Source organism: Arachis ipaensis, chromosome B9 (assembly GCF_059453495.1).
Source record: "Arachis ipaensis isolate K30076 ecotype BB chromosome B9, ASM5945349v1, whole genome shotgun sequence".
NCBI lineage: Eukaryota > Viridiplantae > Streptophyta > Magnoliopsida > Fabales > Fabaceae > Arachis > Arachis ipaensis.
In genome coordinates, this window is record NC_142444.1 from 55,614,565 (window position 1) to 55,639,997 (window position 25,433).

At 35.4% G+C, this 25,433-nt stretch overlaps 1 protein-coding gene across 1 annotated transcript in view; it reads left to right on the top strand.

Annotated features, from left to right (window-relative positions):
• Positions 1 to 25,433, top strand: part of LOC148544724 (uncharacterized) — a 199,100-nt gene that overhangs the window by 162,762 nt on the left and 10,905 nt on the right. The gene's annotated exons all lie outside the window — the stretch shown is intronic.

Below are 25,433 nucleotides of genomic sequence, written 5' to 3' on the forward strand. Positions count from 1 at the left end.
CCGTAGCTACTTTATGCATGATGCTATATTTCTTTATTAGCCCTTCCATTCTCTTATTTCAAAAATGTGAACCTTGGTCGCTCACAATTGCTCGTGGCGACCCAAATATACAAATGATGTTATTTCTCACAAAGAAAAGGACCACATTAGCATCGTCCGTCCAGGTGGGTATCGCTTCCACCCATTTAGACACATAATCAACGGCAAATAGAATGTAGAGAAAACCATTAGAATTTGGAAATGACCCCATGAAGTCTATTCCCCACACATCAAAAATCTCACAAAATAGCATGGTTTGTTGGGAGATTTCATCCTTCTTGGAGATATTACCAAATCTAATACATTGAGAACAAGATTTACAAAAATGAGAAGAGTCCTTGAAACGAGTTGGCCACCAAAATCCGCAATCTAGGATTTTCCTTGCCATCCTTTGAGGTCCAAAATGGCCTCCCCCTTCGGAGGAGTGGAAAGCTGCCAAGATTGAGTGGAATTCAATTTATGGTATGCACCTCCGAATTACTTGATCCGCCCCACATCTCCAAAGGTATGGGTCATCCCACACATAGTATTTGGATTCACTTTTTAGCTTATCCCTTTGATGTTTGGAGAGATTAGGAGGGAAGGAGCGAGACACCAAATAATTGGCTATTGATGCATACCAAGGAATGGTTTTCGAGATTGCATGCAAGCCCTCAAAAGGAAAAGAATGATTAATAGGAGTGGTATCGCCTTCGGTGTGTTCAAGGTGACTTAAGTGGTCCGCCACTAGGTTTTGCGTACCACTCTTATCCTTAATTTCCAAGTCAAATTCTTGCAACAATAAAACCCATCTAATCAATCTCGGTCTGGATTCCTTCTTAGCCAACAAATACTTTAACGCTGCATGATCCGAGTACACTACCAGCTTTGAACCAAGTAGATATGCTCGGAACTTGTCCAAGGTGAAAACTATTGCCAATAGTTCTTTTTCGGTGGTAGTGTAGTTGGATTGGGCTCCATCTAGTGTTTTTGATGCATAGGCTTTGGCATATGGATTCTTACCCTCGCGTTGTGCTAACATGGCTCCCACGGCAAAATTTGAAGCATCACACATTATTTCGAATGGCCGACTTCAATCCGGTCCTCGCACGATGGGAACTTGGGTCAATGCTACCCAGAGCTTGTCAAAAGCCTACATGCATTCCTTGCTTAGATCAAACTCAATGTCCTTTTGCAAAAATCTTGATAGAGGCAATACTACCTTACTAAAGTCCCTTATGAATCTTCGATAAAATCCTGCATGTCCAAGGAAAGAACAGACTTTCCTCTCGGAAGAGGGGTAAGGCAAGCTAGATATAACATTAATCTTTGCTAGATCTACGGAAATACCATCTTTGGAAACAATATGTCCTAAAACAATGCCTTGTCTAACCTTGAAATGGCACTTCTCAAAATTCAAGACAAGGTTATCCAAGCAATGATCAAAAGAATCACCATATACCGTGAAGTCATCCATGAATACCTCCATGCATTGCTCTAGAAAATCCGCAAATATGCTCATCATGCACCTTTGGAAAGTTTCTGGTGCATTGCACAAGCCGAATGGCATACGCTTGTAGGCATAAGTTCCAAAAGGGCAAGTAAATGTTGTTTTTTCTTGGTCCTCTAGAGTAATGTGTATTTGAAAGGACCCCGAATAGCCATCTAGAAAGAAATAATGGGATTTACCGGATAATCGATCGAGCATTTGATTGATAAACGAAAGTGGAAAATGATCTTTTCTAGTGGCCGAGTTCAACCTTCGGTAGTCTATGCATACTCGCCAAGAGTTTTGCACCCGTGTTGCTATGAGCTCCCTGCTTTCATTCTTGATTGTGGTCACCCCGGACTTTTTTGGCACAACTTAAACGGGACTCACCCATTCACTATCCGAAATGGGGTAGATGATGTCCGCCTCGAGTAACCGGGTTACCTCCTTCTTGACAACCTCTAAAATGGTGGGATTCAATCACCTTTGAGGTTGTCTTACGGGTCTAGCTTCTTCTTCGAAAAAGATCCAGTGCTCACACACTTAGGGACTTATCCCCACTAGATCTGCCAAACTCCACCCTATTGCCCTTTTGTTCTTCCTCAAAACACATAACAACTCTTCTTGTTGAGGATTTAGTTCCCTTGCTATAATCACTGGGAACTTATGGGCTTCATCAAGGTATGAGTACTTTAGGTGGGGCGGTAGTGGCTTCAATTCTAGCTTTTGCTCTTGGCTTGTCACTTGAACTTCTTCACTTGGTTCTTCACTATCTTCTTCAACCATATGTTTCTCATCTAGCTTTGCATAATGCACTTCGGCCACAATGTTGTCAATTAAGTCACACCAAAATATGGAATGGTTCTTCGGTGGGTGCCTCATTGCTTCTTCTAAGCTAAAACTTACAACTCTCCCATCTATCTCAAATGAGTAAGTTCCCGAATGGGCATCCAACTTGAATCTAGAGGTCCTTAAAAATGGCCTCTCGAGTAGGATAGATGATGTCCTTTCGGATTCACTTGCTGGAATCTCAATGATATAGAAATCAATTGAAAATATCAAACCCTTTATGTTGACCTACACATCCTCCGCAATACCCGTAACGGTTATTATGCTCTTGTCTGCCAAGACAAACCTAGCCGTTGACCGCTTCAATGGTGGGAGCTTCAATATATGATAAACGGAAAGAGGCACAATGCTAACGCATAGACCGAGGTCACACATACAATCAATGAATTGGACTCCATCAATGACACAAGAGACTAAACAAGGGCCCGGATCAACACACTTCTCCGGGATAGCTCCCATAAAAGCCGAAATAGAACTCCCCAACAGAATGGTTTCTAACTCATGAATTCTATCTTTGTTCATACACAAGTCCTTAAGAAACTTCGCATATTTAGGCACTTGATGTATAGCATCAAAGAGAGGGATAGTTACCTCTACTTTCTTGAACATCTCTACCATTTTTGGGTCAAGTTCTACACGCTTCTTAGCCTTTCTTGCCAATGTAGGAAATGAGATTGGTTGAGCCACTTCCTCCAAGACTTGCTCCTTTCTAGGGACTTCACTCCTTGGTTGAGGGTCTTCATCTTCAACTATCACATGTGCTTCATCCTCCTCTTTAGTTTCTTCTATCTCAACTCCATTCTCCTCTTGAGTGACTATTATTGGACTAGGTGCCTTTGAGTCCCTCTCTTTCAATTGAGTTCTGGACCTCAAGGTTACGACGTTGATGCCACCCTTGGGGTTAGGTAGAGGTTGAGAAGGTATAGCACTAGAGTTTGGAGCTTGAGGATTGGAGGTAGAAGGTGGCTCCATGCGAGCAATGAGAGCTTGGAGGGTGGAAGTGAGACCATTAAGACTTGAGTTGAGTGTATTTTGGAGTTCTTTTTGCCCTTGGAGTATGGACCGGAGTGTCTCATCTTGATTTGGAGAAGTGGAAGGATAGGTGATTTATGGTGCTTGTGATTAGTTGGGTGGAAGTGGTTGTCTATGAGGTGGTATGTAGGTTTGGTAGTTCCTTCCTTGGTTTGGTTGTTGATTTGGAGGGTTTTGTGAGTATCGGTTTTGTGGATTATTGGTGTTCCATCTTTGGTTGCCTCCATTGTCCCTACCTCCGTGTTGATAATTGTCCCGCCAACCTTGGTTGGAGCTATCCCTCCAACCTTGATTAGAGTTGTTACTCCCTTGGTTATAATTGCCTCCTTGTTGGGGGTACCCTTGGTTGTAATTGCTCCCTTGTGAATGGTAACCTTGATTAAGGTGATCATAGTAGAAGCGATCATAGAAGTTGTGGGTAGCCGCTATAGTGTTATCTTCTTGGAGACTCGGACATTCATCCGTGTAGTGGGAGTAGCATGAGCAAATACCGCATACTTTTTGGGGGACCAATTGTTGGCTTTGTTGGGGTTGAGGAGAGGGTGGAGGTTGTGGTTGATTCACTTGGAGTTGCTTTAGAAGACTTGTCATCTCACACAAGGTCTTGGTAATGGTAGCGGTTTCACCACTAGAAGAGACTTCATTCACGGCCAAGTCGGTAATGAGTTGCCATTCCTCCTCCGCCGTCCTATACTTTGACAAAGAACCGTTGCTTGAGGCATCCAATAGATTCTTATCTTGCTCTCTCATGCCTTGGCACACATAGCTAAGCAATACTTGAGTGTCAATCATGTGGTTGGGACATGAGTCAAGAAGTTTGCGAAACCGTTCCCAATATTCATATAGAGTTTCCATCTCGCCTTGTACAATACAAGAGATTTCCTTCCTTAGCTTGTCTGTCATTTTCACGGGCATGAATTTATCAAGGAATTCTCTCCTAAGCAAGTCCCAATCGGAGACAACATCACTAGGCAAGGTATAAAACCACTCCTTGGCTCTTCCCTCAAAAGAGAAAGGAAAGGCAAACAACCATATAGCCACTTCATCGGATCCTTCCCGCCTAGTGGTTGATCATACACCATGAAAGTCCTTGAGGTGTCTAATTGGATCTTGTGCGGGAAGTCAATGAAACTTCGGTAGAAGATTGATGAGAGCGGTCTTGAGTTCAAAGTTTGCATTCAAGTTGGGATGAAGCACATGAAGAGGTTGGAGAACAAAGTCTGGTGCACCCGCTTCCTTGAGAGTAACTCTCCTTGGAGCGGCCATATTGTCAACACCTAGATCAAAAGAAGAACTATTAGTAGTATCAACAGAAGAGTAATTAGTGCCTTCGTTGAATGACGAGTCAGAATCCACTTCGGATATGGTTGGTGAATTGGAAAAAAGCTTTTCACCTTCCTCAAAGGCTAACCACCTCCGAGCTTTCTTAATATGAAGCAAAGTTCTTTCAATTTTTGAATCAAATGGTGCTAAGCTCGGATTTGGTAGTGAACGCGTCATACAATGAAGGAGATAAGAAGCTCATGACATCAAGTGGTACTTAAGCAAAGATTAATCCTAACTAACAATCAAACAAACAAACAATCAAGAGAGAAATGCAAGTATCCACATATTAACATATTCACACTAACCAAAAGAATGGCACACATAAGTAAATCCCCGGCAACGGCGCCATTTTAATGAATGAGGTATTCTTATGCCGGTTAGAAATTAGCAATAAATTCAATCGTGAGTATAGTCTAACCAACACGCAAATATCGCATCAAACAATTCTAAAATCTATGACCGAGAGTATTAATCTCGGGTCGTTCTCCCTAGGAATTGCGTTAGAATGCACATCATTGATTAGGAAGTCTTTTGTGGTTTTAAAAGTTGGTGCAAGAATTCAAGCTATCAAAAGTAAACAACAATTAATTGAGATAAAAGCCTTGGCTAAGGGTAAGTATTGGAAGTTCCATCATTATAGTTTCCTTCAATTGTGATAAGAGTTGATTATTGCTTCACTTAGTTAACCCCCTAATAATGGAGGAAAGTCAAGAGAGAGTAACTAACTTGAGTCACAAGTCCTAGTCTCACCCTAGGAAAGTCTAGCTTTAGTGCACTCCAAGTCAATTAGCAATTTTCAATTCCTAATCAACAATTGATATCCACTACTCAAGTGTCTCCAATAACTCAACCCCTAAGCCAAGTAAGAGAAATCTACTCCATAGCTAGAGTTGTCATTATCACAAACAATTGGTAGGCAATCATAGAAGACATGATGTAATTGAGAGAAAAGAATTGAATTAATGCTAACTAATCCAAGCAATCATCAACAATCAAACAACTGAATGAAATTTCTCAATTCATTAATCAAAATTCAAAGTAACAAAGTCACAAATCTAGATCCAAGAGATAGAATCAAAAGAACACTAATTGAGAGTAGAAGAAGAGTAGATCTACAACTTGTATCAAAGTAAAAGTGAATTAGCAATGGATCTCACCACGAAATCAAAGGAGAATTACAATGGAGAAAGTGAAATCCTAGAGAGAAGTTGGAGTTTTTATCTCTAAAAGCAAAATGTAACTAACTACCCAAAATATCTAGAATTATGACTAATTGTCCCAACCCCCTAATCCTTGGTCTTCTTAAGCTTTTCCCTCCAAAATTCTGCCCCAAAACAGGGCCTGGGACTGCCTGAAATCACTGGTCACATTTTCTTCTTAAAAAAATCATGTGCGCACATCGGCACGTATGCGCACAGTACGCGTACGCTCCCCTGGGGTTTTTCGTGACCTACGCGTAGGCGTACAGTGCGCGCGCGCGTCCAAGGATTTATGGCCTAGCCATATAAGCGCGCTGGCTTCTCGTTCGGCTCCACTACGCTGGCTTTGGGGGTGGACATCCGCGCGTACGCGTACGGTGCGCTCCCGTGCGCATGCCCAAATTCTAAAATTCTACTTTATTCCATGCTCCTCCCATTCATGCATGCTTCCTTCACTCCTCTTAGCCATTTTGCCCTATAACTTCTGAAACCACTTAACAAACGGATCATGGCATCGAATGGTAATAGAGGAGAATTACAATATATCAATTTTGATGCAAAAGAAGCATGTTTTCATCTATGAAGCAAATTGGGGAAAGGAACACAAAATCATGCAATTTTATATGAATAAGTGTGGAAGATCATTGATAAAACCCTTAAAATCTATACATGATAAACCCTAAAAACGAGGTTTATCATCCATTGATTAGATTTGAAAATTATTTTTGAACTTGCTTGAAGTATCTTTTTATGGAACATAGAAAAGAGCTTCAACAAATACCAAGTGAGATTTGAGCTTAAAGTGTGTGGTTGCATATTTTCAATTACAAATTTTGTTCTTGTGTGTTATAAACTCCTTTTATGATTGTGATCTTAGATTTGCTTTAGTCTATATGTCCTATATTTGTTGTTTTGGATTGCATTTAGTATGATTGAGGCCATCTTTGTATAGCTCACTAACCCATATGGCCAATCCTTGCATCTATCTTTGTAAACCACTTTTTGAGCCTTTAATTCCCCTTTGTTCTCATTATAAGCACATCATTCACCCTAAGTGAAAAACCATTATGTCCATTGATTGTATCTTTGATTAGCTTGGGTTTGAGGGTGTGTATGTTAATCAAGTGTGGGGGGAATTTGTGGGAGACATTGGTAGTTAGTGTTTTGGGTGTTCATTGAAAATATTTGGAAAAGTGGAAAAATACTCATGCATTCATTACTTAGAAGCATATGCATCTCCTCTTTGTCAAAAAAAAAGAAGGAGAAAAAGAAAAAAAAAAAAAAAAAAAAAATAATAATAATAATAATAATAATAATAATAATAATAATAATAATAATAATAATAATAATAATAATAATAATAATAATAATAATAATAATAATAATAATAATAATAATAATAATGAAAATAAGAGATGCATATGTGGTTGAATTGAAAAGAAAATGCATGAGTGAATGTGAGAAAGGGATAAATGGGTAGTTAGGATTGTTTTGTTATGCATATCGGATGATATATAGGATTAGGTGGGTACTTGAGCTAATCAAAGATCCAATCTAATAGCCCACTTAACCATATTAATCCTACCCTTACCTAAGCCCCATTACAACCCACAAAAGTCCTCATGATATTTGTATTCATGCATCAAATATTAGTTGATTGTTAGACGACTTGCAAATCTTTGAGAAACATAATTAAAGGAGGATTGAGTGATTAAGCCCTAAACACTGAGCGATTAGAGTGTAAACACATCCGGTGAGGGTTTCAATTGCTCAATTCTATGTTTCCATTGCCTATCTTGTGCCTTCTTGCAACTTGTTGAAATGAATTTTAGAAATTTCAAATCAAATCTTTGGACATTGATTATATTGCTATATTTTCTTGTCTTGGCCCTAAGTTTGTACTATGGATTGATTGAGATTCCTTTATTTGTTTTTACCAAACTCAATAGGAAGCATATTGTAGATATATATAGATAGCATTTAATATAGTTGCATTGAATAAAATATTTACCCTTTCATTCATCTCCTTTGGTTGTGTTTAGCATGAGAACATGCTATTGTTTAAGTGTGGGAGAATTGATGAGTCCATATTTTACGATATATTTTGGTTTGATTTAAGTGGATTTCATCACATAAACCCACATTTATTCATCTAAATAGCATGCTTTTGAGATTTCTCCCTAAATTATGCTTGAAAGTGAAAACATGCTCTTTTGTGCTTATTTTGGTCAATTTTAATTAACTTTAATCCCATTTGGTGCCTTGATGTATGTGTTAAGTGATTTCAAGTTTTCAAGGCAAGTTTGGGTTGAAGAAGTGAAGAAAGAGCATCAAAAAGGGGAGAAATCATGAAGAAAATAAGATTTGGAAGCTGCTACAAAGATGTGTACGCACAACGGTGACTTCGTGCAAGGATGCGTACGCACCAAATGTCGTGCGTACGCACGATGGGAATTCTGCGCAACCGTGCGTACGCACAGTAGGTCGTGCCTACGCACGCATGCATGCATGTGAGGTCATTAATGCAAATCGCTGGGGGTGATTTTTGGGCCTCCAAAACCCAATCCAACTCATTTTCTAAAGCTATTTGAGGCCAAAGTGAAGAGGAATGAAGGGGGGCAATTAGGTTTTTCTTTTACATGCTTTTCTCTTAATTTCTAGAGAGAGAAGCTCCCCCCTCTCTTTAGAATTAGGTTAGGTTTAGTTTAATTTCCTTTAATTTCAGCATTTAATTCTTGTTTTAGTGTAGTTTCATTTATGTTTCTATGCTTTATTGTCTTTATCTTCTTCATCTCTTTTGTTATTTTCTCTTTTATGTCAACTTTCATGTTGATGAACACTTTTGTCATTTTAATTCTAATTAATGTAAATTTATGTTTTCATGTCATTTATTGCTTTCTTTAGTTGTTGTTATGATTTTCTTGCATTTGGTATTTTAGATTTTATTTTTAATACAATTTAATGTTATTTTATTCTCATGCACACCAAGTGTTTGATAAAATGCTTGGCTTAGTTTTTACATAGCTTTTCCTCACTCTTGGCTTGGAATTGTGGACTTTGGTGTTCCTTGAGTCATTGATGTCCATTCTTGTTTGATACATTAGAGTAGTTAGTTGATTTGGTCTCCATTGACTCTATGTGACCCTTAGTGTTGACATAGGACTTATGGATTGAAATTAGCTATGCCTATTTGACTTATCTTCAATGTAAGTTTGACTAAGTAGGATTAACTCTTCATAATCATCATGTGTTTGTAGTCAATGGCTAGGATAGGTAGCCTTGGCTATCAATTACTTGCCAAGAGCTTTCTTGCATTTCAAGTTTCCTTTTCTTGCATTTAATTGCTTTGACTTTTATTGCTTTAATGTTTAATTTCTTGCATGTTTAGTTTTCACACTCTTGGTTGAGAAATTGGATGTTTGGGTGGAATTGAGTTGTGGATATCCACTCTGCATTGTGTGAGAATGGTTGATTGGTTTGCTTTCCATTGACGCTAGTCTTTCACTAAGTAATTAGTGAGTTGACTAGAACTTATGGATTGAGATCAATTATGTCCTTTTGACTAATTCTCAAGGAGGATTGATTGATTTGGATTGATTCCACACAATTGCCATGTCTGTGGTCCATAACTAGGATAGGAATCCTAAATTCTCCAATTCTTGCCAAGAGTTTCCATTTACATTCCTTGCTTGTTTATTGCTTTCTTGAATTCTACATTCCTTGCTCTCTTGCTTTCATTCCTGATTCCCCATGCTCTCTCCCATAGCCAATAATTATACATTTCATTGCAACTCCTAGGGAAGACGACCCGAGGTTTAATTACTCTCAGTTATTTTGTATTGACTTTATTATTTGATTGATGCTCAATTGTTGGGTTTGGACAATACTTACAACGGACAAATTCTACTTTTAGTGTGAAAATCAAACCCGTGCATTTGGGCATTATCATTGCTTCCTAAGTAATTTTCGAATTCCATTGCTTTATTTTATTAGTTTATTTTAACTTATTTGTTTTACATTGGATACCTCACTGGAAATCCTCTACACTCTGACGTAGAGATTCTTACTATTTCTTTGTTTTTGTTTGTTTGTGAGCAGGAACAGAAACAAAGAACATCTTCTAGATTTCAATCCTGAACCTGAGAGGACCTCGAGGCGGGATTTGCAATAAGCTAGAGCTTACAGAGCTGGTGAGAATCTCAAGGATACTTTTGAGAAGGAAGTTGAAGAGGCTACTACAGATCCCGCTAATGTGGAGAATCCGAATGGTAATGAGAAGCCTAGAAAGATGCTTGGCTCATACACTACTCCGACCCATGATTTCTATAGGAACAGTATTGAGGTGCCTCCTATAGGTGCAAACAACTTTGAGCTGAAGCCACAGTTGATCACTCTAGTGCAACAAAATTGCTAGTTTCATGGACTCCCGCAAAAAGACCCGAACTTCTTTATTTCTAATTTTCTACAGATCTGTGATACTGTAAAGACCAATGAGGTGAATCATGAGGTTTACAAGCTGATGCTCTTTCCATTTGCTGTGAGGGATAGAGCAAAGCAGTGATTGGATACTCAGCCCAAGGAGAGCTTGGATACTTGGGACAAGGTGTCAACAAGTTTTTGACCAAGTTCTTTCCTTCTCAGAAGCTAACTAAACTGAGGACGGATGTTCAGACTTTCAGGAAGAGAGATGGTGAATCCCTCTACGAAGTCTCGGAGAGGTATAAGTCAATGATCAGGAGGTGCCCTCCTGACATGTTCTCCGACTGGATCAGACTACAAATCTTTTATGATGGACTCTCAGAGATAGTCAAAATGTGTCTGGATAATTTTGCGGGTGGCTCTTTACATATGAAAAAGATTCCTGAAGAGGCTAATGAGCTTATTGAGATGGTTGCTAATAACCAATATCTATACACCTCTGAGGGGAATCCTGTGAAGAAATGAGTCATCGAGCTAGATACTTTGGATGCCATTCCTGCCCAAAACAAGGCTATGTCTCAACAGATTAGTATGATTACTCAGCACTTGAGTGGTATGCAAGTCTCAGTTATGAATACTCAAGATGCATCTTATGACATGAGTAGTGGCTTCAACCAAGGGGAGACCTACAGTATGCTCAACCTGTTCCTGAATAGGTTAACTATATGGGCAATTCCTTTAGAAACCCCAATCATGATTCTTACTCTAACATATTTAACCAGGGATAGAGGAATCACCCAAATTTTGGATGGAGAGAGCAACCCCAAAGCCTCATCCGATCTTCAACAATAGCTTTCAAGGCGGTTTTAATCAGAATAAATTTAACAACCCTCAGTTTCAACCCTTTCAGCAACAACAAGCGACCTCCCAGCCTCAGAACACTCCTGACCTAGCTTATATAGTTGTAGAACTCTCCAAGAACACTCAGAGTTTCATGCAAGAGACCAAAGCTTCACTTCGGAACTTGGAAATACAAGTGGGTCAGTTGAGCAAGCAAATACCTGAAAGGCCTCCTAACACTATTCCCAGTGACACAGTGCTTAATCCAAGAGAAGAGTGCAAGGCCATCACAGTTGCAGGTGAATCCGTGCCAAAGGAGAAAGCATGTGTTGTTGAAACCACAGAGAAGACTGAGAGTACCATAATACATGCCCTATCGGAGGCGTCCGAGCATAAGCCAAGGCTACCATGCCCTCAGAAGTTCCAAAAGGAGACCAAGGATGCACAATTCTCACAGTTCTTGGAAGTCTTCAGAAAGTTACACATCAATATTTCTTTTTCTGAGATACTGGAACATATGCCTCTTTATTTTGAGTTCATGAAAGGCTTACTCTCTAAAAGAAGACCCTAAAGAGAGATTAAACTGTGGTCCTGACTGAAGAATGCAGTGCATTAATCCAGACCAATTTGCCAAGAAAGATGTCAGATTCAGAGAGCTTTCAAATTCCATGCACTATTAGGAACATAACCTTTGACAAAGCCCTGTGTGATCTTGGTACAGGCATCAATCAAATGCCATTGTCTGTGATGAAGAGGCTCCAAATCTAAGAGGCACAACCAACAAGGATAGCACTACAAATGGCAGACAAGTCTCTGAAACAGGCACATGGAATAATGGAGAATGTCTTGGTCAAGATTGTAGAAGTTTTCCTCTATGCAGACTTCGTGATCCTTGACATGGGAGAGGATGAAAATGACTCTCTAATCCTCAGAAGACCATTTTTAGCCACTGGGAGAGCCTTGATTGATGCTGAAAAAGGTGAACTGGTTTTGAGGATGTATGAGGATTACTTGGTACTTAAGGTTTTTAAACCTATACATCACTCTAATGAAGGAGGCACTTGTATGAAGGGTGGACTCACTAACACAAGTCCTCAAGGAACCCTGACTGATACAAAGAGGAGTTCATAGCACAAGCCTCCTTTGGTGGGAGTCAATACCATTCCTCCTGACATCAAATCTAACTTTGGTATTGGGAGTGCATTACCCACCAAGGAGGACGTTCCTAAGAGGAAGGTAACCAGGGGTTGGAGGAACAAGAAGATTCTCTCTGAAGACTTCTCTCCAAGAATGAAGGTGGTATTCACTGCAAGCCCAATTTTGCCTCATACAATGAACATGATCCTGTCTCTAAAACATATTGAGTTGATCCTTGAGAGCACAGGAAAAAGGTTCACATTGAGGGGTGAGGATTTAAGCCTTTTTGACCACCATCCTTCTTAGTGGAGCTGACCATCAAGCTAGTGACGGTAAAGAAGCGCTTGTTGGGAGGCAACCCAGCCGTGAATATCCTTTGCTTTTCTTTCAATTTGTTTTAAATTGTCTTTGAATTCTTTATTTAGTATTATTCATAGTTTTTCTTGGTTTAATTTTGTTTGTAGTCATGCAAAATGCTTAGAACAGGAACAAGAGGACTTTGGAGGAAAAATTGAACACCCTGGAGGACATTCCACATGAAGTGTTTTGGCGCTAAACGCCAGTTGGGCGTTTAATGCCAGGGAAGGTAGAATGGGTGCTAGCGTTAAACTCCAGGAGGGTGTTTAACGCCCTGAAGGGAATGAAAAATCTTGTGTTAAACGCCAGGTGGGCATTTAACGCCCACAAGGAGCAGAATTTCAATGAAGCACCATACCTCCAAGGGCGCTAAACTCCAGTTGGGCATTTAGCACCAAGGCTCGCTCCCCAATGATTCAAAAAAAGTTTCAATTCTGGCGATAAATTCCGGGGCTGGCATTTAGCGCTAGTAACCCGAGTTTCGAATATAGAGAAGGGGCTTAACTGTTACCAACGGTCCCTTCCCGAAACCCCTCCCCTTTGACCATTCAAACCCCACTCTCTCTTACCCCTCTACCCACCTTCCCATCCATATTCATCCACCCATTTCCCATACACTTATCCACCTCTCCATCACCCAATAATTTCACATCAATCCCACCAAATATACACCTCCCCATATTCACCTTCCCCATTCACCATTAGCACCATTTAATCACCTTTACTTACCCCCACCCTACCTCCACAACCGAACCCCCATCCTCTATATATACCTCTTTTTTCTTTTATTTTCACCACATATTATCCACTTCTTCTACATTTCCTTCTTTTTACTTCCAATTCCCGTATTCTTCATTTTCAATTCCCGCCCTCCCCTTTCTTGAACCCTCAAATCCGTGACCCACCACCCCACCCCCTCTATATATTTTCTTTTCCATCATTTTATTTTCACTATCTCTTACCTCTTTCGATTCTTTTCACCATTGTATCTATTTTTCTTTGCTCAGGGCGAGCAAACCTTTAAGTTTGGTGTTGGGGAGCTCCATTTTTCTTTCTTTTTATTATCTCTATGGTACCAAAAACTGGAGAATTCTCTCCAAGGAAGAGAAAAAAGAAAGCTCCCGCCTCCGGTCCTTATGATTTCAAACGGTTCTTCTCTAAGACCCACGGGGATCACTTTAATGAGATAGTGAGCAAAAAGAAAGTGATCCCCGAGATCCGCTTTGATCTTCAGCCAAAGGAGTACCCAGAGATCTGGGAACAGATTTTGAGACGGGTTTGGAAAGTTCTTACCAACCCCGTGACTGCTATGGGAGTGCTGATGGTAGGGGTGTAAGTTACCAAATCGGACCGAAAATTACCACAAAATCGAATTGAAAATTACAACAACTGACTTGAAAACCGAAAAAACCTATTTTTTTTACTAAACCGATCGGTTCGGTTTGGTTTTCGGTTGGCTCTATAGAAACTGAACCAAACCGAACCTAAGATATGCATACATTTTAATATTTTAACCATTTTAACCTTTAACTAACAACAAAAATCCCCAACCCCAAGGCCCAAGTCAATCAGCGTCTCTTAAGCTCTCAGTGCCTCCCCTAACCCTAATCCCACATTTTTTACTTTTGAATTCTCCATTCTCCGTTCCTCTGCTCGGCTCCTCCATCCATACCGCCTCACCGCCTCCCTCCGACAGTCCGACCCTCCCTCATCTGCAGTGCCTCCCTCATTCGCCAACTCCTTCTCAGTTATCACGCAATCCAATAAGCGGTTCCCCCACATCGTTCTTCGTCGCGAGGCCCAATCGCAACGGTCTTCTCCGTAGCGGCCGTCGCAGTCATCAAGTCTGGGAAGCCCTTTCCATCGCCAAGTTTCCGTCGCAACCGACTATCCTCGCCGAGCGATAGCAGAACTTCAGAAGTGGAAGCCTTCTTCGGCAACTCAACAATGTCTTCTTCGGAGGTTAGTACATTCTCCACTTTTTGCAGTCAAATTTGTGGTTGTTGTTGATGCGTGAGCATCTTATCCCTTATTTTCCCTTATTTTCTGTTTATTTTAAGTTAGAATTTATTGAATTTAATTATATTTTTGTGTTAAAAGCCTCTTTGGATGCTACTTTGAGTTCTTTTGGTGTTTTGATTATTTCAGGTGAAGTTCAGAGTAGTTTGGCAGAGTTTTGTGCAAGAAAGAGAAGAATTGGAGCTACACCATTGGGCACTAAATGCCAAGCTGGCGTTTAGCACCAGGCAATCCGGATCCACTTTCACTCTCGGAGCATCCTTAGTTGAATTTAGCTTTTAATTGTTATCTTATCTTTTATTTTTGTAATTTTTATTTACAAACAAAATCTTTTAGGTTTAGACTTTATTATTTTATTTTAGTTTAAAATCACAATTAGGTTAGAAATAAAATATAAAAGATTCACCCTTTAGGGAACTTCTCTCTTCCGCACTAGTTTTCTCTCTGAAGTCATGATCTACTAAACCTCCTCGGTTAAGGTTAGGATTTCTGTTAATTTTTATGGATTAAGGCTATTGCTTTTCTATTTTAATTAATGTATTGATTCGGTTTCAAGGATTACTTTTGTTCTTCATTTTATGAATCTGGGTGGATCGGAAGAATGACCCTTATCCTATTTGCGTTCTTGTGATTCTTGGAAAAGATACCTCACCTGAACAACAGCTTGAAAGTAAATTTCTCCTAAATTGATAATTACTTGAACTACTCGGGATACATGACATATAATCCGCTTAGCTTTGGGTTATTAGGGTTTTGTGGCGATAAACTAGAATTGAATTTAATGCTCTAATCAAAATTAAGTGACCAAGACATTGACGGTTAACTAGGTTAGAGGAGACTAAATCACTAAGACATTAAGGTTTAGTCATTGCTGGTTTCCCATGAAATAGATCTTGCATGATTGAAATATTTGGTAAGAAAACTTAATACGAAAAAGTAAACATCTCCGATACCTTAATTGTTTCCCCTCATATATTTCACAACAATTCCACTATTCTCTTTGAATTACTGTTTAATGCTTTTTGGAACTCTCAAAACATCACTTTCTGCTTGCCTGACTAAGGGATCATTCGACCATTGTTGCTCAATCCATCAATCCTTGTGGGATCGATCCTCACTCACCTGAGGTTTTACTTAGTACGATCCGGTGGACTTGCCAGTTAGTTTGTGGATTGTAAAATTTTGTACCATCTAGCAATCAATTGGAACCGTTTAATACGTAACTCTGTTAGTCTATTTCATGTATGAACATGAGCTACTGGATGTTCAACACTTATACCATTGGCCATACAATAAGCATCGAAAGCGTGAGAGGTTAATTCACCCTCATTATCAAGACGAATTATTTTGATTGGATTTTCTAGAAACTGTGCTTTTAATTGAATAATTTGAGCAAGTAATCTCACAAACATCAGGTTGCGAGAAGACAATAAGCACACATATGACCATCTCGAAGATGCGTCTAATAGGACCATATAAAATATCTAAAAGATCCACATGGTGGATGAATGAGTCCACATATATCACCTTGAATCCATTCTAGAAATTCAGGAGACTCAAATCCAATATTTACTAGTGGTGGCCTTAAAATTAGTTTTCTCTTAAAACATGCAGCACAACAAAATTCACTAGCTTTAAGAATATTCTAGTTCTCTAGTTAATGTCCATGAGAATTTTCAATAATTCTCCACATCATAGTTGTTCCAGGATGACCCAATCGATCATGCCAAATTATGAATTCATTTGGGCTAGTAAACTTTGATGCGTGAGCATCTTATACCCTTTTTCCTAGCATTTTCTAGTTGTTTTTACTTAGATTTTTATCAAGTTTTATTATATTTTAGTGAAAAAATCCTCTTTGGATACTACTTTGAGTTTTTTTGGTATTTTTATGATTTCAGGTGAATTTTGGGCGAATTTGGCGGAGTTTTGTGCAACAACGAAGAAAGAATAGTAGATGTTGTCAACCCTGACCTCCTTGTATTCCAACAAGCATAACTTGAGCTACATACGTCTAATTGATACGGTTCTAACAGTGTTAGAAAGCCGACTTTCAGAGCTTTCCAATGATATATAATAGTCTATACTTTTCTTGTGGAATCATTTCCAAAGTGGGCGCTAAACGCCGAGCCTGGTGTTTAGCACCCAAGAGGGACAGAACCTGCGCTAGAAACTTCCCCCTGCCGGCGCTGAACGCCCACCCGGTGCTTCCCGACAGCAGGGGACCTCAGCATACACGAATTTTGACCCCCTTTGGAGCATTTAATGCCCATTATTGGCATTAAACGCTAGCAGCAGCCCGAATCACTCATCTTTGGGCCTCTCAAGTGGATTTAGCACTTCTTAGCTTAGTTTATTTTCTTTTGGTAATTTTTATTTACAAACAATATTTTTTTAGGTCTAGCGTTTATTATTAGGTTAGTATTTAAAGCAAAAGATCACCTAGGTTTAGAATCTTCTTCCTGCCGTACTTTTCAGAACGCTGTTTTCTCTGTAAGTCATGAGTAACTAAACCTCCTTATTAAGGTTTGGAGCTCTGTTTATTTCTATGGATTAGAACTATTATTCTTCTATTTTAATTAATGTTTTGATTCAATTCTAAGGATTATTTTCGTTCTTAATTTTATGAATTGGGTGAAACGAGAGTATGGTCCTTTTCTATTTGAGTTCTTGTGATTCTCGAGAGAATTATCTCGCTTGAACTACAGCTTGAAAATAATTTCCTCCTAAATTTCTAATTACATGAACTAATTGGGATATGTGACATAAAATCATGTTAGCTTTGGGTAATTAGGGTTTTTGTGGCATTAGACTGGTTTTCTGAACTTAACCCTCTAATCGGAATCGAGTGACCACGAGAGTGGCGTTTGATGAAGATTAAAAGAGATTAAATCGCTAAGAGATTAGGTTTAGTCACTTATGGTTTGCCATAGAATAAATCATTCATTGTTAAAATAGTTAGTAAGACATTTTAATCTGGAAAAAGTAAATATCTCCGGAACCTTAATCAATTTCTCATCATTGTTTTACACCAAACCCTTTAATTGCTTTCTTTATTTTCTTGTTCACTCGTTTATGCGTTTACAACAACACAACTCTTTTTACTGTTTGCCTGACTAAGTCCAACAGGACGACCATTGCTTGTTCAGTTCGACAATCCTCGTGAGATCGACCCTCACTCACCTAAGGTATTACTTGGATGAAGTTGTGCGAGTTCTGATTTCGCGCACCAAACTTCTGATTTATAATGGCATGTGATTCGATTGCACTAATTTTAGTATAATATAACTCAGATGAAAGTGAGGATAACTTTTCTAATATAACCTTTTTATTTGAATTATGAGTTGTGATATATAATACTCATGATTTCCCTCATTCATGGTTTCAATATGATATCCATTTCGATGAATATCTTTAAAAGTTAACAAGTTTCTTAGAGACTTAGTAGATAATAATGTATTATTTATTATGAATTTTGCTCTTCCAAAAAATAAAGTTATAACTCTTCCGAAGCCTTCTATCACATTTTCTGAGCCAATAATGGTATTAACACATTTTTCTTTTAGTACAAGATGAGTAAAATATATATTACTTTTGAGAATAGTATGCAAAGTTGCACTATTCGCAAGACAAACATCTTCATTATATGTCATTGCCATTTTCTTCAAAGACAAATAATAATAATAAAATGAGTAAAAATACATGTGTAGAAAAAATGTATTCATGTTTGGAATTATTTTTCTAAGAAGTACTGTACATAAAGATAATATCATATACTAAAATTTTATTATTATTATTATTATTATTATTATTATTATTATTATTATTATTATTATTATTATTATTATTATTATTAGGGTAAAGTATATTTTTTGTCCCTGAAGTTTAACAAAAATTTCAAAAATACCCCTAAGTTTTATTTTGTTTCAATTTTGTCCCAAAAGTTTTTGATTTGCATCAAATATACCCCTGACGACTAATTTTTCAAAAAATTTAAGACCAAGTCAACAATAATTTCATAAGAACAATCTTCAATACAAGCAAATCAAGCATAATTTTCATGCATTATTGTTAGATTGGTCTTAAATTTTTTTGAAAATTTAGTCGTTGAGGGTATATTTGATGCAAATCGAAAGCTTCTGGGACAAAATTGAAATAAAATAAAACTTAGGGATATTTTTCAAACTTTTGCCAAACTTTAAGGACAAAAAGTATACTTTACCCTTATTATTATTATTATAGAATTTGACACATTTATTGATTTTAAAATTTTTAAACATAAATATTAATATTTTATTAAACATTATTTATATACATCATACTTGAAATTTAAATACGTAAGAAATAAATCTTAACAAGAAGTTTTTTATATTATTTATTTACAAAAGTACTTAACGAACGCAAATGTTATATTTTTTTATCATTGATTAAATGACCAATATTTTCTTCACTCAAAGAAATCAGATTCTTCATAATGAGTAGTGTAATTTTCAACAACATCCTTTTAAACAAAATTTGTCTCCTTTTCTTTGTCATCCTTTTTCAAGGATACTTGATAAAGATCAACTAAGTGCCTTGGGGTATGAGAGGTATGTGACCAACGGCCCTTTTCACCACAACGGAATATTTATCCTCTGTTGATTTATTTTGCCAATTATTTCGTTCTTTATCCTACTCTTGGTGAGATCATTTTTGTGAAAATAATTTTTTCTTTCTTCCATAATTTTTATTGTTACCAAAACCTTGCCATTTACCTCTTCTAAATTTATGATTTGCCATATTTGCTTCAGAAAATGGGGCAGCGTCAGTTGGACGCACTTCATGATTTCTTAAAAGCAATTCATTATTTCGTTCAGCAACAAGAAGGTAAGAAATTAGTTCAGAATATTTTTTAAATTATTTTTCTCGATACTACTGCTGCAAGAGCACATTCGAGGCATAAAAAGTCAAAAAAAATTTTTCTAATCCTCACATAATTTCATTCATGAGGTAATTTGGAACATTGCTGAATTGTATTCATTTATGGATTTAAAATTCTGTGAACGCAAGTGTATCCACTCATATCGGCCTTGACGAAGTATCACTGTCTTTTGATGATTATACCTTTCTTCAAGGTTCTTCCACAGATCTGCAAGATTTTTTAGTATGAGATATTCATTTTTTAATCATTCATCAAAATGACAACGAAGAAAGCTCATGCTTTGGCTTTATTATTTTGGGACACTTTATTTTCAACGTTAATGGTATCTCCAAGACCCATTTAATCAAGATGAATTTTTGGCATCTAATATTTATGATAATTAGTTGTTTCTAGATATATCAAGAGAATTAAATTTAAGATGAGAGAGCTTTGACATAATGAAAATTTATTACTTGACTCTTCCTAAATTTTGATCAGAGTCTCGTGTTGATAACATGTTGTAAAATAAATAAATAAAAAAAAATAAATATAAAATAAAAAAATATAAATAAAAGATTCTAATATTAATATCCACCAATATTATTATCTTAATATAATAGGAATCATTTATATATATATATATATATATATATATATATATATATATATATTTACTAATATATGTAGCAGCGTATAAAAGAGAGAGAGAAAAGTGTTTTGTTGCGTATTTTGTTTCTCAAATCATGTCTTTTATTTATATTTGTCCAAGGTTCACTTTTTCAAGTTTTATTAATAGTAGGTCTAACCTTAGAAATTAATCACTGCCCACTATCAACATTTGAACCGTTCAAAATTATCTTGATCGGACATCTATATTGCAACACTATTTATAATTATATGCTTATTTAATTAGAACAGGAAAATAACAACACCAACTTAGAAGTTGATCGCTCCAACAATATGCCAAATCGTGTTCAGGGTACCGGCGATTGATGTCATCAACTCGTGCATTTGCACACTATAATATCTGAGTGCCTCAATAATATCAACAAAAATGTCCAGAGAAGGGAGAAAGGAAGTAAAAGTGGCTTGAAAGTGAAATAGTCACGCTGTAAACGAATTGCTTATATAGGCGCGGACCTTGCTTATCTCGTTTATAGTATAAAAGAAATGAGTTTGTGTATATCTCATTTACACTGTAAATGAGATAAGCCCCGTTACACAACACGTGTGTAAAATGTGATACGTGCAACGACAAACGTGTCTTATCTCGTTTGCGGTACAGAAGCTTATTTCGTTTACACGGTAAACGAATTAAGTTAAGCAACGTAAATTAATAACTACGCTAAATAACTCTAACTAACGTAACTTTATTTGATAATTATTGTTCTTTCTTATTTCGTTTTCAGTCTCTAACTATCAAACACAATATTGAGTCTCAGTCTCTCAGTTTTAGTTTTAGTCTCTGAAAATAAACACTACTTTAAATATAGATATACAAAAAAATTAAATCTTAATTATTAAAATAAATTGATTAGTTATATAATTAAAATTTATTCTTGTCATTACTTAAATATAAGCTTATTATTTTCACTACATATTTTCTGTGTAAATATAAAGAAAGTACATATGGTGTGAAACTGTGAATTGTTGATAAACTAGTTGAGCAACTTTTTTTATTCTAAATCTTACAGATGCGAGTTACGAGATACCCAAATAAAAATAAGGAAAAAGAAAAGAATAAAGAGAAGTAGAAATTGAGACAAGTCGGTTTCAATTGGCAGTGACTTCACAAGATATTTTTTTTCCCTTAGCATTTTAATAATAACATTTTGATGATGCTTACCTTTTATTTTATTTTATTTTAGGATTAACCACCAAAAATATCTCCACATTATTTAAACGCTGATAAAAATATATTTGAATTTTACTATCGACAAAAATGTCTTTAAATAATTTTAAAATATGACAAAAATTTTCAACAGTAAATATATATTTTCAAAAAATACCTTAGAGATTGAATATTGATGTGATTTTTTGCAAATATAATTAAAAAAAGAGATATTATTATTTTTAAAATTTGGTGATTTTTTTTAAGTATATATTTTTTATAATTTTTTAAAAATATTATTAGCTGTTAACAGAAAAATTACAAAAAAAATATATACTTAATAAAAAATCACCAAATTTTAAGGATAATAATATCTAATTTTTTTAATTATGCTTGGAGAAAAATATATCAAAATTCAATCTATCATGTATTTTTTGAGAAATACATATTTAATGTTAGATAATCTTAAAAAAAAACTACCATTAAATATGTATTTCTCAAAAAATACATTAGAAATTGAATTTTGATGCAATTTTTTGCATCCATGATTAGAAAAATGAAATATTATTATTCTTAAAATTTGGTGATTTTTTGTTAAGTATATATTATTTTGTGATTTTTTAAAAGTATTATTGGTTGCTAACAAAAAAAATTATAAAAAATATATACTTAATGAAAAATAACCAAATTTTAAGTATAATAATATCTTATTTTTATAATCATTCTTGCAAAAAATTGTATCAAAATTTAATTTTAAGGTATTTTTTAAAAAAAATATTTATTATTAGAATTTTTTGTTGTATTTTTAAATTATTTAGAGACATTTTTGTCAATATTAAAATTTAAATGTATTTTTATGAACGTTTAAATAATTCCAAAATATTTTTGATAGTTAACCCTCTGTTTTATTTAAAAGAGAGAACATGATAAATTTATGCCGAGTCTACATATATATTGACTTTAGTGTGTATTGTGAAGCCATTTAAGACTTGGGTGATTCAATCGTCAAAATGAAAAAGCAACAAACAATGCAAGCCAACAATTAATTAAGGACCACATTTCATATTCAATTCAATTTCAATGTTCAATGTTTCACAGCGAAGAATCTCCACGTCGAGGGATGGTTCCAGAAGGAGAATGACTACTTCTCCATCTGTGGCTCGCATATGCTACCTTCTACCTAATTTTCTGTTTCTGTTGTGACGAAAATGGATAAGAATGATGGATGTTTGTTTATGAATGGATCATTTTTTCTATAGTAAAAGAAACAAATTTTTAGAATAAAGCAAACTTAATGAAATTTGAAATGTAAATTTTGTATCTCTATAAATAGGCATAAATTGATACAAAAAAATATACACACAGAAACAATAAAATACTCTTTTTTCTCTTTATACATTACTAATATTTTCTCTCTCTCTTTCTATTTACTGCATATAAATATATGAATAATTTTATTGAGTTAATTATATTAATACTAGAGTCTTCTATTTACACGTCTTTATTTCATATTTAATACATTTTTCTTATTTATTTTACAACACGTTATCAGCACGAGACTTTGATCAAATTTTAGAAATACTCAGGTAACAAATTTATATTATGTCGAAACTCTCTCATCTTGAATTTAATGCTCTTGATATATCTGGAAACAACTATTTATCATGGATATTAGATGCTGAAATCCATCTTGATTCAATGAATTTTGGAGATTTCATTAAGGCTGAAAATAATACATCCCAGAAGGATTAAGCCAAAGCCATGATTTTCCTTCGTCGTCATCTTGACGAAGGATTGAAAAATGAATATCTCACATTAAAAGATCCTGCAGATCTGTGGAAAGACCTTGAAGAAAGGTATATTCATCAAAAGACGGTGATACTTTCTCAAGCCCGATATGAATGGACGCACTTGCGTCTACAGGATTTTAAATCCATAAAAGAATATAATTCAGCAATGTTTCGAATCACCTCACGAATGAAATTATGTGGGAAAAAGATAACTGATAATGACATGTTAGAGAAAACTTTCTCAACCTTCCATGCCTCAAATGTGCTCCTGCAGCAGCAGTATCGAGAAAAAATATTTAAAAAATATTCTGAGCTAATTTCTTGCCTTCTTGTTGTTGAATACAACAATGAGTTGCTCTTAAAAAATCATGAAGCACGCCCAGCTGGTGCCGCCCCATTTTCTGAAGTAAATACAGAAAATTATTACCCCAAAAGAGGTAAATGGCAAGATTTTGGTAACAAGAAAAATTATGGAAGGAAAAGAAATTATGTTCACAAGAAAGGATCTCACCAGAAGTGGGATAAAGAAAGAAACAATGGGCAAGATAAACCAATTGAGGATAAACGTTTCTGTTGTGGTGGAAAGGGCCATTGGTCACGTACCTGTCGTACCCAAAAGCACCTAGTTATCTTTATCAAGTATCTTTGAAAAAGGATGACAAAGGAAAGGAAACAAATTTTGTTTCAAATGATGCTGAAAATTACATCACTCATTATGATGTATCTGATTTCTTTGAGGATCCTGAATGAAATATTGATCATTTGATCAATGATGGAATATTTTAATATATGAGATTGTTAAGTATTCATATAAATAAATAATGTAAAGAACTTCTTGTTAAGTTTTATTTTCTATGCATCTGAATTTCAAGTATGATGTATATAAATAATGTTTAATAAAATATTTATGAATTTCAAAATTACTAAATGTGTCAAGGTAATAATAATAAAATTTTAGTATATACTATATTTTTTAAAAAATATTTTCAATTAAGAAAATAATTTTATCCGCATATACTTCTACTCATTTTATTATTATTATTATTATTTGTCTTTGAAGAAAATGGCAAGGATATATAATGAAGTTGTATGCCTTGCGAATAGTGCAAGATCGTACACTATTCTCAAAAGTGGCAACCTGTCAGATTTATTTACAAAATCACTCCCAAAATCCTCCTATGAAAGATTGGTACATGAGATTGGGATGCACCGATTTCGAGATATTAAATGATGTCGACAAGAGGAGGAGACTGTATTCTTTTTTCCTTGGTCAAATTTTTTTTTTCATTGGGTCTTTCTTGATAAGATTTTTAATGAGGCGGTCTCCATCACAAAAGATATTGTACTCTTTTTCTTACACTAAAATTTTTTTCCATTGGATTTTTCTTTAGTAAGGTTTTAATGAGGTATAATCCTAAATAGTAATCCAAGAGAGAGTGTTGTGACGAGGATGGATAAGGATGATGGATGCCTAGCATTTATGGGTGGATCATTTTCCCTATGTTGAAAGAAACAAATTCTTAGGATGAAGCAAACTTAATGAAATTTGAAATGTAAACTTTATATGTCTATTAATAGACATGAACGGATGCAAAAGGAATATACACACAGAAGCAATAAAACATTCTTCTCTCTTTATACATTACTAATATTTTCTCTCTCGTTCTATTTACTGCATATAAATATATGAATAATTTTATTGAGTTAATTATATTAATACTAGAGTCTTCTATTTACACATCTTTATTTCATATTTAGTACATCTTCCTCATTTATTTTACAACAGTTCCTACACTTTAATTCTAATTTCTGACGAATCTAGTTTTACCTTTGATCAATACTTGAACAGAATATAGACAGAGAGATAATAGCAAAATATAAAAATATATTTTAAATTGTAAATCAGTATATTTTTTATTTTAAAATACTTTGTTATTTTTGTTCATCTTTTTATTTTATAATATTTATTATTTTATTTTTAATTTAATTATTCTATTAGTTACTATAATTTCACTGTATTTTCAGTTAAGTTTCTATATTTTTTTCTTTCAATTGAATCTTTATATCATTTTTTTAATTTGGTCCTTATAATAAAAAAAACAATTTGGATTAATGGAATATTCTATTCTCAAATTGAATATATCAAAGGTAAAAACGTTTAGGTTAATCTTCATTGATTCTAGTTATTCCATATTGATAAAATAATCCTTATCCCTTTTTTTCCCTT